Source organism: Balaenoptera musculus, chromosome 7 (genome assembly GCF_009873245.2).
Source record: "Balaenoptera musculus isolate JJ_BM4_2016_0621 chromosome 7, mBalMus1.pri.v3, whole genome shotgun sequence".
NCBI classification, from domain to species: Eukaryota; Metazoa; Chordata; class Mammalia; order Artiodactyla; family Balaenopteridae; genus Balaenoptera; species Balaenoptera musculus.
Window position 1 is genome coordinate 68,682,769 of NC_045791.1, and position 15,342 is coordinate 68,698,110.

Here is a 15,342-nt window from a genome sequence, read left to right on the forward strand (position 1 = left end):
TTTAGCCAAGTTAAAAGCAGATAAGGAAAGCAGGCTATTTGAGGATTCAGACAATGTGAGTGATCCAAACAAAAAGAGATAATTGACTCTGTGGTAACAAATAGAGAAAGTCTATTTGATAGTTATTGAGGCCCTCATAGCCTTGTGGTGGTCTTCAGTTTAGATTCTCTAGGATAATGCCATAATAGAATTAAAGAAGAAAATGAGGTCTCTCTCCATTTGGCTAATTTGTGGTGATAATAGATTATTGGAAGAATGGAGAGTCATTTGCCTTTCTTGTCTACATAAGAAGTCAGTATAATTTCGGCTAATCCTTTTGTGTTCCTTACTCAAGTTCAGTATCTTTTTAAAAAATTGTTAAATCCGGTGCTTAAATTTTAATCTAGGCTTGTGTAAGTGCCATTTGGAAACCAACCTAAAGTTTCTAGTTATACCTTAAATGAAGTAGTTTTATCTATAAAGGACTTAAACATTCATATGTAGTTTTCTAGATAACATGACAGATACTTAACAAGATACTTAACAAGATAAAGTAATGGCTGGAAAATTTAAAATTATCTTTAATGTTGAACTTATTTGATTTTTAAGAACTTTCTCATAGGCATTTTAATTATGTTTTGTAATTTAGATCATAGAAATGAATGATGAATTAAGAAGAACAGGCAAGAAACTGTGAATGGATTGAACGTATTTTTGGAAGAAATGGTATGTTTTCAAAAGTTAGTTTTATTTCTTTAAAAAGAACATTTTTGTTTCTAAATTTGCTTTCATTTTATCTATGACAAAACTATGATGCTATCCTGCCTAAAAATATATTTTAAGTATTTCGCTAATAATAATAGTGAAAAAATTTTCCATGTATCTTTACGTGTAAATAACTAAATGTATATAATGTACTTACCATCTATTTCAAAGTCCTTTGCACTTTTTTTGGTCTTTTCTTCTTAGCTTCCCTTGTCATATAAAAACTCATAAATCAAAAATTTTCCCCCATACATAGTGATGATCCTTGTTGTCCCAGATAAAAGCAAGATTAAAACACAAACCTTCACACATGCGGTTTCTAACTTGTCAAAGATTTTGTAGGAGCAATCAAGTTTTAGCTATTTTTTCCATTTAAAACCCAAATGAAATATACAATCCTTCTCTGCCCCCAAAGGTGAAGAAGAGCACTTCATATTTCCTAGGTTTCTTCAGATGACAAGTTTGAGGCTACTCTGTGTATACTAGTACAGTCAGCCCTCAGTATCCACAGGTTCCACATCTGCAGATTCAACCAAGCATGGATCAAAAATATGCGAGAAAAAAAATTCCAGAAAGTTCCAAAAAGCAAAACTTGAATTTGCCATACACCAGCAACTATTTACATAGCATTTACATTGTACTTACAACTATTACAAAGTATTTACATGGTATTAGATATTATAAGTAATCTAGAGTTGATCTAAAATATACGGGAAGATCTGTATAGTTTATATGCAAATACTATGCCATTTTATATAAGGGACTTGAGCATCTTCTTGGATTTTGGGATCTGCGGGGAGTCCTGGAAATAATCCCCCACGGATACCGAGGGATGACTGTATATGAGTATGGCCTAAGTCAGCACTTCTCAAATTTTAACATGCATATGAATCTCCTAGGCATCTTATTAAAATACATGTCTGATTGAGTAGCTCTGGGGTAGGGTCTAATAGTCTGCATTTCTGACAAGTTCCCAGGTGCTGCTGGTTCAGGAACCATACTTGGGTTAACAAGAGTGCACATAATTTTTGGCCAAATGCTAGATTCTTGAAATAGAATACAGATATGTTTTTAATCCAAACATGCTGAAAGTCAAATAATCAGAATTGAGTGTGTTAATGGCTCTCCATTCTTGTTACGAAGACAGATTTAGGATGTCTTTTGGGCCATCATTCTTTATAAAGAAGTTGGATTTATATACAGTTGTCCCTTGGTATCCGTGGGGTGGGGTGGGGGTGGGCGGGGCGATACCAAAATCCATGGCTGCTCAAGTCCCATAGTGGGCCCTCTGTTTCCATAGATGTGGAACCTGCTAATACTAAGGTCTGGCTGTATGTTTATTGAAAAAAAGTCCCAAAAAAGTGGGCCTGCACAATTCAAACCTATGTTGTTCAAGGGTCAACTATATTCTCAAAATATTGGTTTCCAGGTGACCACCATCAACTGTTCCCTTCTTATACACACAAGCCATCCCCTCATTAAGAGGTGGAGTCCACTCCTCCATTCCCTTGAATCTGGGCTAGTTTTTGATTACTTTGATCATTAATTAGATTATAACAGAAGTGAGGCTATATGCTTTCCAAGGCGAAGTCATAGACGCCTTGCAACTTTCCTCCTGGCTCTCTTGAAACTTTCTCTGGGAAGGTCAGTCACCTCATAAGAAGTCAGCCTACCCTGAGTCTGCCATTATGTAAAAAAGTACAAGCTAGCCAGGTGAAGTGGCTGTGTGGAGAAAGAAATGCCTGACTAATGGGTTTCTAGTTGTTCAGCCATCCTAGCTCAGGTGCCAGATGTTGAGAGGAGACTCCTTTAGACAACTCTAGCCTCAGCTGCCATCTGATTATTTGAGGTACCCCAAGTGAGAACTGCCCAGCTGAGCTCATCAACCCCCAGAACCATGAAAGATAAATTGTTAAACCACAAAGTTTTGAGGTTTGTTATGCGGAGGTAGATAAACAGAACATTTACATTACGCCAACTTGAGTGTTATTACCGAAATGTCATGTTGATCTTGCAAAATATGATCAGTATAGAGGTTGCAAATTCATCTGAAATTTTCACATAAATAATATTGCAGTCTAGGTTTTTTATTATAAACTTACTCATGTAATGTCTAGCATCTTATTTTCATTAAAATGTTCTAGTATTAAATAACTTATATTTGAGTCATGTTTTATCATCATGCCTTTGAGATTAGGGATAATATTGATTTAGAGGATTGTTTATTTATAGATCTGATTTTCAGCTCTTTCACATAATCACTAGAATTTTCCATTCTCACCAGTCGATACTGTCACCTATCCATGGGATCAAACTATGAGTGAGAAATAGATTAATGTTCTTTACTGAATATTAACTTTTCTTGTATCTTATATTCATGCCATGATTTGTCTAGATATTGTTCCCCACAATAGCTTCTTAAGGGGGCTTTATTTCTTTCATAAAAAATGATTTTAGTGACATGTAAAAACTTATTCATTCACTCAGTTTTTACCAGACATCTATCAGAAACACCCTGGGAAATTCAATACACAGGGATTCAAAATTAAATAAAACATAATCTCCTCCTCAGGAACATGTAGTCAGTTAAAAGAGAATAGTCCACACATAACTCTGTTAGAATCAATGCTGAATGAAAGGAATGAAAATGCAGGGGTGGTTCAGAATAAAGAAAAATCACAACAGCAAGGGTGATCAGCTTCATGAAGAAAATTGCACTTGAGCTGGGATGTGGGAGTGGGGAAGTTTTCTTGTTTGCATGGGTTTTTTTTTCACATTTCCTATGTTAACGTGAAATATTTTTACATTCTTTCATCACAGGTTATATTAAGTGTACTTTAAAATTTTTTTAATTTAATTTATTTAAACTAAAGAAAAAGTTCACACATATCTTCAACCCCCAGCCCCTTGCCTCTTGCAACCACCATTGGTTTTCTGTATCCATGGGCTTGGTTTTTTGTTTTAAGATTACACATGTAAGAAACATCATACGTTATTTGTCTTTCTCTGTCTGATTTATTTCACTTAACATAATGTTCTCCATGTCCATCCATGGTTGTCTCAAATAGCAAGATTTCATTCTTCTTTATGGCTGAATAATACTCCATTGTATTTATATATACCACATCTTCTTTATCCATTCATCCATTGACGGACACTTAGACTGTTTCCATATCTTGGCTATTGTAAATAATGCTGCAATGAACATAGGAGTACAAGTATCTTTTCGAATTAGTGTTTTCATTTCCTTCATGTAAATACCCAGAAGTAGAATTGCTAGATCACATGGTAATTCTAGTTTTAATTTTTTGAGAAACCTTCTTATGGTTTTCCACAGCAGTTGCATCAGTTAACATTCTCACCAACAGTGCACAAGGATTCCCTTTTCTCCACATTCTTGCCAATACTTACTATTCCCTTTTGTCTTTTTGGTAATAGCCATTTTAACAGGTGTGAGGTGACATCTCATTGTGGTTTTGATTTGCATTTACCTGATGATTAATGACATAGATCATCTTTTCATGTACCTGTTGGCCATCTCTATGTCTTCTTTGGAAAAACGTCCATTCAGATCTTCTGCCCATTTTTTATTTTTAATTTTTCTTGAATTGGGGTATAGTTGTTTCACAATGTTGTACTAGTTTCTGCTGTACAGCGAAGTGAATCAGCTATATGTATACATATATCCCCTCTTTTTTGGATTTCCTTCCCATTTAGGTCACCACAAAGCATTGAGTAGAATTCCCTGTGCTATACAGCAGGTTCTCATTAGTCATCTGTTTTATACATAACAGTGTATATATGTCAATCCCAATCTCCCAGTTCATCCCACCCTCCCTTTCCCTGCCTTGGTGTCTATACGTCTGTTCTCTACGTCTGTGTCTCTATTTCTACTTTGCAATAGGTTCATCTGTACCATTTTTCTAGATTTCTACAGATTTTTTAATCAGATTTTTTTTTTTTTTTGCTATTGAGTTGTGTTTTTTGTATATTTTGGGTATTAGCCTCTTATCAGATATATGATTTGCAATTATTTTCTCACATTGAATAGGGTGCCTTTTAATTCTGTTGATAGTTTTCTTTGCTGTTCAGAAGCTTTGATATGGTCCCACTTGTTTAGTTTGATGTGGTCCACTTGTTTCTATTTGCTATTGTTACTTTTTACATTTGGTATCAGATTCAAAAAGTATTGCCAAGACCTATGTCAAGGAGCTTATTGCCTGTGTTTTCTTCTAGGAGTTTTATGGTTTCAGATCTTATGTCCAAGTCTTTAATCCATTTTGAGTTAATTTTTGTGTATGGTGTAAGTTAGTGATTCAGTATCATTCTTTTGCATGTGACTGTCCAATTTTTCCAACACCATTTTTTCAAGAGATGGTTTTTTCCCCATTGTTATATTTTTGGCTCCTTCATCATAAGTTAATTGGCCATATATGTGTAGGTTTATTTCTGGGCTATTCTGTTTCATTGATCTATGTGTCTGTTTTTATGCCAATACCATACTGTTTTAATTACTGATCTTTGTAATATAGTTTGAAATCAGGGAGCATGATGCCTCCAGCTTTGTTCTTCTTTCTCAAGATTGCTTTGGCTATTCAGGGTCTTTTGTAGTTCCATATAAATTTTAGAATTGTTTGTTCTATTTCTGTGAAAAATACCATTGGAATTTTGGTATGGATTGCATTGAATTTTTTATATTGCTTTGTGTAGTATGGACATTTTAACAATATTAATTCTTCCAACCAATGAGCATGGAATATGTTTCCATTTATTTGTGTCTTCTTCAATTTCTTTCATTAATGTCCTGTAGTTTTTAATATATTGGTTTTTCACCTCCTTGGTTAAATTTATTCCTAGGTATTTTATTCTTTTTGATGCAATTATAAATGGGATTATTTTCTTAATTTCTCTTTCTGATAGTCCATTATTAGTATAAAGAAACGAAACAGATTTTTGCATACTGCAACTTTGCTGAATTCATTTATTAGCTCTAACAGTTTCTTAATGGTGTCTTTAGGGTTTTCTACATGTAGTATCATGTCATCTGCAAACAGTGACAGTGTTACTTCTTCCTTTCCAATTTGAATTCCTTTTATTTTTCTTCTCTGACTACTGTGCCTAGGACTTCCAATACTATGTTGAATAAAAGTGGCAAGAGTGGGCATCCTCGTCTTGTTCCTGATCCTAGAGAAAAGCCTTCAGCTTTTAACCATCAGCTTGTTAGCTGGGGTTTGTCATGTATGGCCTTTGTTATGTTGAGGTATGTTCCCTCTACCTCAGAGGGAACATACCTGAGAGGTTTTTTTAAATCATAAATGGATGTTGAATATTGTCAAAAGCTTTTTCTGCATCTGTTGAGATGATCATATGATTTTTATCCTTTATTTTGTTAATATGGTGTATCACATTGACTGACTTGTGGATGTTGAACTATCCTTGCATCCCTGCAGTAAATTCCACTTGATCATAGTATATGATCTTTTTAACGTATTGTTGAATTTGGTTTGCTAATATTTTGTTGAGGATTTTTACCCATCAGGGTTATTGGCCTGTAATTTTCTATTTTTGTAGGGTCTCTATCTGGTTTTGGTATCAGGGTAATGTTGGCCTTGTAGAATGAATTTAGAAGCATTCCTTCCTCTTCAGTTTTTTGGAATAATTTGAGGGATAGGTATTAACTTTTCTTTAACTGTTTGGCAGAATTTACCTGTGAAGCTGTCTAGTCCTGGACTTTTATTTGTTGGAGTTTTTGATTACTGATTCAGTTTCATTACTGGTAATTAGTCTGTTCAGATTTTCTATTTTTTTCTGATTCAGTCTTGGAAGATTATATGATTTGGGGAATTTATCCATTTCTTCTAGGTTGTCCAGTTAGTTGGCATATAATTGTTCATAGTCATATTTGGGCACTCTTTTTTTTCTTGGTAAGTCTAGCAAAAGTTTTATCAATTTTGGGTTTTTTTTCCCAAGAATTAGCTCTTAATTTCATCGATCTTTTCTACTGTCTTTTTAGTCTCTATTTCATTGATTTCTGCTCTTATCTTTGTTATTTTCTTCCTTCTACTAACTTTGGGCTTCATTTGTTCTCCTTTTTCTAGTTCTTTAAGGTGTAACGTTAGGTTGTTTACTTGAGACTTTTCCTATTCCTTGAGATAGGCATTTATCACTGTGAACTTCCCTCTTAGAACTGCTTCTGTTGCATCCCATAAAATTTGGTATGTTACATTTCCATTTCCATTTGTATCAAAGTATTTTTTGATTTCTCTTTTGATTTTTTTCCTTGATCCCTTAGTTATTCAGTATAATGTTGTTTAATGTATTTAATATTTAATGTTGTTAATGTGTTTAATGTGAATTTTCCAGTTTTCTTTGTGCCATTAATTTTTAGTTTCATACCATATGGTTAGAAAACATGCTCGGTATAATTAGTCCTCTTAAATTTGTTAAGACATGTTTTGTGACCTAACATATGAGCTGTTTTGTGCACTTGAGAAAAATGTGTATTCTGTTGCTTTTAGATGGAATGCTTTGTAAATATCTGTTAATAACTTGTCTAACATGTTGTTTAAGGCCAATGTTTTCTTTTTAATTTTCTGTCTGGATGATCTATCCATTGGTGTAAGTGGGGTATTAAAGTCCCCTACTATTATTGTATCACTATCAATTTCCCCCTTTAGGTCTTTTAATATATGCTTTATATATTTAGATGCCACTACGTTGGATGCATAACTATTTGCATATGTTATATCCTCTTGTTGGATCACTCCCTTTATCATTATGTAATGCTCTTCTTAATCTCTTATTACAGTATTTGTTTTAAAGTCTATTTTAACTGATTTAAGAATAGCTACTCCAGCTTTCTTTTGGTTTCCACTTGCATGGAATATCTTTTTCCATCCCTTCCTTTTTAGTCTGCAAGTGTCCTTACATCTGAAGTGTGTCTCTGTAGGCAGCATATGAGTGGGTCTTGTTTTTTTATCCACTCATCCAATCTGTGTCTTTAATTAGAGAATTTAGTCCATTTATATTCAGAGTAATTATTGATAGATCTGTGCTTATTGCCATTTTGTTTATTGTTTTCTAACTGTTTTTGTAGTTCCTCTCTGTTCCCTTCTTCTCTTACTTTTCCTTTGTGGTTTAATGACTTTCTTTAGTGGTATGCTTATATTCCTTTCTTTTTTGTGTGTGTGTTTACTATAGGTTTTTGCTTTTTGGTTCCCATAAGGCTTACATATAACAACTTATATCTATAACAGTCTATATTAAGTTGATAACAACTGAAATTTGATCTGATTCTGAAGCTCAAAGTTGTTACTGTTCCCCCACCTCTACGTTTTATGTTTTTAAAGTCACATTTTATATCTTTTTATCTTGTGTATCCCTTAACTAATTATTGTAATCATAGTTTTACTACTTTTGTCTTTTAAACTTCATAGTAGCTTTATAAGTACTTAATTTACTACCTTTACTGAATATTCACTTTTCAGTGAGATTTATTCTTTAATATGTGTTTTTGTTACTAATTAGCACCCTTTCTTTTCAACTTAAAAAGTCCCTTTAACATTTCTTGTAAAGCCAGTTTAGTGGTGATGAACTCCTTTAGCTTTGGTTCTCTGAAAAACTCTGTATCTCTCCTTAAATTCTGAATGATAACTTTGTCAGGTATAGTATTCTTGGTTGGAATTTTTTTCTTTCAGCACTTTGAATATATTATGCCACTCCCTCTGACCAGCAATGTTTGTGCTGAAAAATCTGCTAATAGTCTTATGAGGGTTCCCTTTTATGTAGCAAGTCATTTTTCTCTCACTTCTTTTAATGTTTCTCCATGTCTTTGATTTTTGATATTTCAATTATGTGTCTTTGTGTGGTCTCTTTGGGTTCACTTAACTGGCCAGTTCAAGATGGTGATGATATAGGAAGATACTGAACTCACCTCCTCCCGTGGACACACTGAGTCTACAGCTACATATGGAATGATTTCCTCTTTAAAAAACCCTAAAGACTGACTGAGTGACAACTCTGCACCAGGCAGACAAGAAGAACACCACATCAAAATGGGCTGGAGAGGCTGGGACACAATCTTGCTGTCAATCTCACCCCCTGTGTGATGACCCACAACTGGAGGGAACTCAAAACCCACAGCTTCTCTCTGAGGAGCAAAGGGTTCAACCCCAAATGGAGTTCCCCAGTTTTTAAGACATGTGCTTGAGAGATGACCCCCCATAACATCTAATTTTGAAAACCAACAGGGCTCACATCCCGAGACCCACATGATGGTAGTGATCTGAGAAACAGCTCTTAAAAGGCTCATGAACACAGATTCACCACCCCAGGGCCCAGCTCAGAGGAAGCTAGCTGATTGTGCCTAGACTTAAAGTGAAGGAGGCTCACCTGCTTATATTAAAACCTTGGCCTAAGGGGCAGGCATCTAATTTAACATACACTTCTATGAGCCTGCTGGAACACTCTTCCCGGCTGGAGACTTGCGGGCACCATCTTCATGTTCTCCCTTTGCCATGCTTCACAGAGCCAGTATCTCCCAGAAAAAAAGCCTTTACACATGTCTGGTGCCCTGATTTTTGCAGCTGCCATGCAGGGCATGCCTCCTGATCACCTGGCTCTGGAGGCCAGGGGAGCTTGCATTTCTAGACACGTGGGACTGTAATTAATGGTGTCACTCAAAAAGGAGCTCATACCCCTGTCTGGTGTCCTGATTTTTATGACTCCTACCAGGAGACATCTCTACATTGCCTGGCTCTGGTGGCCAGTGGGGCTTATACTCACAGGTCCCACAAGACTGTAACCAATGGAGGGAGAGTTCTTAAACAGCTACCATCTCAGGGCACTTCAAGAGGCTACAGACCCAGAGCTAGGTCTTTCTGTGAAGGAGATCTATTAGCTACTCATCATAACTATGGCTGGGTGGGGCAGGTGGGAGGGGATCGGGGCAGGCTTCTAATTAAACACACATCTAGGGGCTGACTGTAATCCTTCTCAGAGACCTCGAAGGGTGGATGCTATCTTCACACTCACCCTCTGCCAAGCTCCAGAGCACAGCGTTGCCTGGAGGGGAGCTTTACAAATGTCTGGTGCCCAGTTTTTGTGGCTGATGGCTTGGGAGACACCCCTTGATCGCTGGCTCTGGTGGCCAGAAAGCCTGGCATTTTAGGGTCCCACAAGACTGCGGCAATCAGAGGAATGGTTCTTGGCAGGCTACCACCACCAGGACACTGCACAGACAGCAGACTGAGGTATACACCCCCAGTCTTTCTGTAAAGGAGGGCACTTTGCTTTTCCTGGAGCTTCATACTTAGGGGCAAACCTCAGGTTTGGCACACATTTATTGGCCTACAGAGCTGCTCTCAAGGAACATAGGCTGTGGATGCTGTCTTGACACTCCCCTGCTGCCTTGTTCCCACTCACCAGTGTCTCCCAGAAAGTAGTTTATGCATTTGTCTGGATCTCCAATTTTTGTGATTGCTGCCCAGGGACCACCTCCAGATCATCTGGCTCTGGTGGCTGGTAGGGCTTAGACTTGTGGCCCCTCAGGACAATATATATTTGCATACTTTTAAAAGTTGCTGCCTGACTGTCTGGCTTCCAGTCAGCCTGAATCTAGGTGCTGAGATCCTCCCCTAGGGACACTGACAGGTCTTGGCATATCCTCAACGACTAGGAGCTATTAAAAACATAATAGGCTGCTTGGACAAACACAAAGGGTTGAGAGTCAACCAAGAGTTGGGACAGGGCTGAACAAAAGTATTCATTTACATGAAGCTACTCCTTCAAGACTGGGAGAGGTGGTTGTTTCATCTACTGTACAGAAACCAACACAGAGAGTCACGCAAAATGAAGAAGCAGAGGAATATGTTCCAAATGAAAGAACAAGGTGAGTCTCAGAAAAAAACCTTAATGAAACAGAGATAAGTAATTTGCCTGTTAAAGAATTCAAAGTAGTGGTCATAAAGATGCTCACTGAACTGGGGAAAAGAAGGACAGAGTGGATGAACACAGTGAGAACCTCAACAAAGAGATGGAAAATGTAAGGAAGTACCAAATAGAAGTCACAGAGCTGAAGAATACAATAACTGAGCTGAAAAATACATGAGAGGGGTTCAATAGGAGCCTAGGTGAAGCAAAGAAAGGATCAGTCAACTTGAAGACAAGACAGTGGAACTTACCTAATCACAGCAGTGAAAAGAAAAAAGAATGAAAAAATGTGAAGATAGTTTAAAGGACTTATGGGACAACATGAAATGGACTATCATTCTCATAGAGCTCCCAGAAGAAGAGAGAGAGAAAGGGACAAAAATCTTTGAAGGAATAATGGCTGAAAACTTCCCTAACTTGGGGAAGAAATAGACATCCAGATCTAGGAAGCCCGGAGAGTTCCAAATAAAATGCATGTTCTTTAATTAGAAATCAAAGAAGATATTTTAGACATAGGGTAGAAAAGGATAGAGATAGTAGAGATGAAACATGTTAGAATTATGACTTAGAAAGATTAACTGTGGCAGCCAGGTATGACATTCTTTGTATGAGAGAGAAAGTCAAGTTCAGTTAGAGGCCTGTTGCTGTAGTCAGAACACAAATAATGCATGAATTAAGGCAATGACCTTGGAAATTAAAAGGAGGAAAAAAGATAAATGGAAATAGACTCAACTGAACTTAATGCCTAATTATGTACATAGATAGACAGACAGATAGATGGATAGATGATCAGTGCATCTTAGGCATTACAGCCGACTCAATTTGAGTCTGTGCATAAATTATAGTACCACTAGGGAAGGCTACATTATGTAGAAGGAGCACTGGTGGAAGAGTGATGGTGCAATAAAAGTAACTCTCTCAGAAAATGAACCTGTTTGCCATATAAATGTATCCTTTATACATTAGGAAATAGAGCAAAAATGACTTTAGATGCTTTTAAAAATAAAAATTAGTATGACCACTCATGTCTTATTAAAACAGAATAAACACTTCTAACATCGGATACTTATACTGAGAATCTTTGAAAGATAAATGAACTTTGCACCAGCTTAAGGGTAGATAAAAATAATTTTTTCCACATTGTAATACATTTATGAACAAATATTCAGTGTAATCTCTCTGAACATCATAGTGCCCCTTAGAATGAATATTCATAGCTTTTTTTTTACTATTTTGCTTATATCATCTACATGTAGAATTGACATCCACATCTTTTGGGCATCCCCAAATAAAATCTTCTTTTTTGAATTAGAACCAAGAACCAAAGCTCAGTCCTTCAACGATACTTGAGGCTCCTGCATCAATTTTAGATCCATTTCTTTTCATATCACTTCATATGTTCTCCTTCTTCTACTAACCATACCAATTAAATTTTATTTGTATAATCCTGCTTCTACTTTTAGTTTTCCTCCTAAATTGTTTCTTATGCCTAAATTAGTCTCCTTTTCCTAATGTGAAAGATTTTGGCATCTCTCCTTAAATTGCCTCTCTTTCATAATATTTTATTTCAAATGTCAGAAAGGTTTATGCTTTCCCTATAATGTGATTTATATTTTTTAAATTTAAAAACCACATTTAAAAACTTTCTTAATCAAAAGAACCAATTGAAATTTAGAAAATTTAGACTCAAATGTAAAATACTGAATATTAAACATTAAAATTAATATTAAAAATCTCAGTACTAGGAATTCCCTAGTGATCCAGTGGTTAGGACTCCACACTTTCACCAGTGAGGGCCCGGGTTCAATTCCTGGTTGGGAACTGAGATCCCATAAGCTATGCGGCATGGCCAAGAAATTAAAAAAATAAAATAAAATAAATTAAAAAAAAAATCTCAGTACTGAATTTCAGTCAACTAAGAGAACAACACTTATGAGGGGAAAAAAAAAGTCTCTGCAAGAGGAAAGAAAAGGTGGACTTGAACACCATTTATTTCCAAAAAGGATTTTCAGTGGGTTACAGTTGAAGAACAAATGGAATGAGATCAAAACCATTAACGTAGAAAAAAATATTCAAATTAAATGGTAAAGGAAAGAGAAAGTGGAAGAATACAGAAAAGACAAAATGAAACTAATCTGAGTGGAGCGCTACAGGCAGAGTCAAAAGGAAGAAAGGAAGAAGCCCTAGAGTTGGGGGAAACTCTGTTGTTTGATCACCACAAAAGTTCTTCCCTCGTTTTCTCCTCCTCACTCATACTTTATGGGACAATGCACTAATAGTTATTCCCACTGTCTGGACATCCTTCAGCTGGCCAAAATCTCCTTTTTTTTTTTCCCCCGAAACAGTGACATAACTCCTGTACCCTACCACTTGTGTATATTCAATGCTTGGTATACTTAGTATTAAAGTCAGTAAGTATTGTGACTTTCTTGGGGTTAGTTTTACCTGTTTATCTATATCACCTAGAGTTGTGCCTAACCTAGAAGGCAATCTACAGTCTTCTGTAAATTTGAATGATGGCATTTTATTTAGCTCTCTTTCCCTTCAATTTCAAATCTACTGATATTGACAAACCAATACTAGTCTTACTCCCCATGCAAAGGAGAGTCATGGGAAATAAAATTAAAAGTTCATTTGGAAACAGATTTTGAGGGGCCCTGAATATAAGGCTAAAGATGTTCAACTTTGGTAAGAGCAGCTGAAAGCTTTTGAGCAGGAAAATAAAATAATCAGAGCTGTACTTTAGGAATATTAGTTTAAAATTGTGTTGAAAATGAATTGAAATGAGTAAGAATAGAGATGGGGAGGTCAGTTGAACAAAAAGTCAAACTGCTAAATTTCCATTTATGTTATGTCTAAATGTCTTAGTCATCTCATGTTCGTTATGTTCATTCAACATAGAAGAAGAAGAAGTTTCTTTAGGAGAACTTGAAGAAGAATTTGACATTCTTGAGGTGTAAAAATATATTATTTCTAAACTTAAACTCAATCAAAGTAAAATTTTAAAGCATATATTTTTATTTTCCATTTTCTAGTTCTAATATTTGCCAGTAAAATATGTTAGTGACTTTGGAGGATGACAAAACCATACTTAACAAGAATGTTGAGTTTATGGTGCACATGGACAAAAAGATGCTTTAAATTTATTTAATTTTATCTTGATTTTCATAACAGCAAATATTCTGATGTTTAGCCTGGGGGAAAATACATATTTTGTTATCCTTCTTTGTAGATATTGTATGTTCCTTATACTTAACTGCTGTCCCTGTACTTTCTCCTGCATTCCACATGGGCCTAAATATTTCCAGATAACCTCTTGTTTTTTCTCTCTTTCCCAACCACCAAATATACTTCCTTTTCCCTTAATTTGGTTGATCCTGGCTAAGTGTTAAAGGAAAAGGAATTAGATTGAAAAAGTATATCAATGTGAATGATATAAAGATGCATGAAGGGGGAAAAACTATAATGTGAGTGACTTGGATATTTCGATTTTAAAAGGAATTAGTTGCCCTGAATTAATCTCTAATTGATTGAATTTCAGGCAGTTTAGGGATATACATTTTTTGGGGAAACTACCTACTCTTTTTTTTTTTATTATTAATTTATTTATTTATGGCTGTGTTGGGTCTTCATCTCTGTACGAGGGCTTTTTCTAGTTGTGGCAAGCGGGGGCCACTCTTCATCGCGGTGCGCGGGCCTCTCACTATCGCGGCCTCTCTTGTTGTGGAGCACAGGCTCCAGATGCGCAGGCTCAGTAATTGTGGCTCACGGGCCCAGTTGCTCCGCGGCATGTGGGATCTTCCCAGACCAGGGCTCGAACCCGTGTCCCCTGCATTGGCAGGCAGATTCAACCACTGTGCCACCAGGGAAGCCCCTACCTACTCTTATATACATTTTAAGACTACCCCTAATACTACATTTTTCTTTTCCTTAAAGGAAGAAGAAACAGAAACTATAAGTGAAGATGGTAGTTCAAAAGAAGTACATGATATGTCAGTGAAATATATAAATTGCTTTTAAATTTATAACTTTTATTCAAATATAAGGCACATATGTTCTATATTTATGAATCAATAATACAGTATAATGTAAGGCTGTGGGCCTTGGAGTTGGACAGCTTCAGGATTGAATTCCAGCTCTGTTCATTACTAGCTATGTTACTATAGACTGTTTAACTTCTATGTGCTTCCTCTGTGTTGTATAGAGGTAATATTTACTTTGCAGAGATTTGTAAAGATTAAGTGAGAGGAAATGTAAAGCATCTAGTACAATGCCTACCACATAGTAGATACTCAGCAATTATTAGTGCCCATCCCTTATATCTTTTCATCTATTTCTGAAGGAAATTTTACATTAAAGAAAAAATACAGCATTTTAAAAATGCTCGGTCTGTGCACCTAAGTATAACAAATGTATATCATTTTTGATAAGTTACTCATCATAACACTATCTATTCAGATGCCATCTTAATGATTAGATACTGACAATAATACTATGAATTTATAGTTAGCTTTTTATTAAGCTAATGAAAGAGAGCCCCTGCATAGTTAAAAATAATTTATATTTTCTTTGAAGTTTGTTTTAGAATACGGATATTTTTGGTCTGATTATTTATAGTTCTTCAAAGAAAATAATGAGAACATTTTGAAGGTCCAACCCAAGCAACTC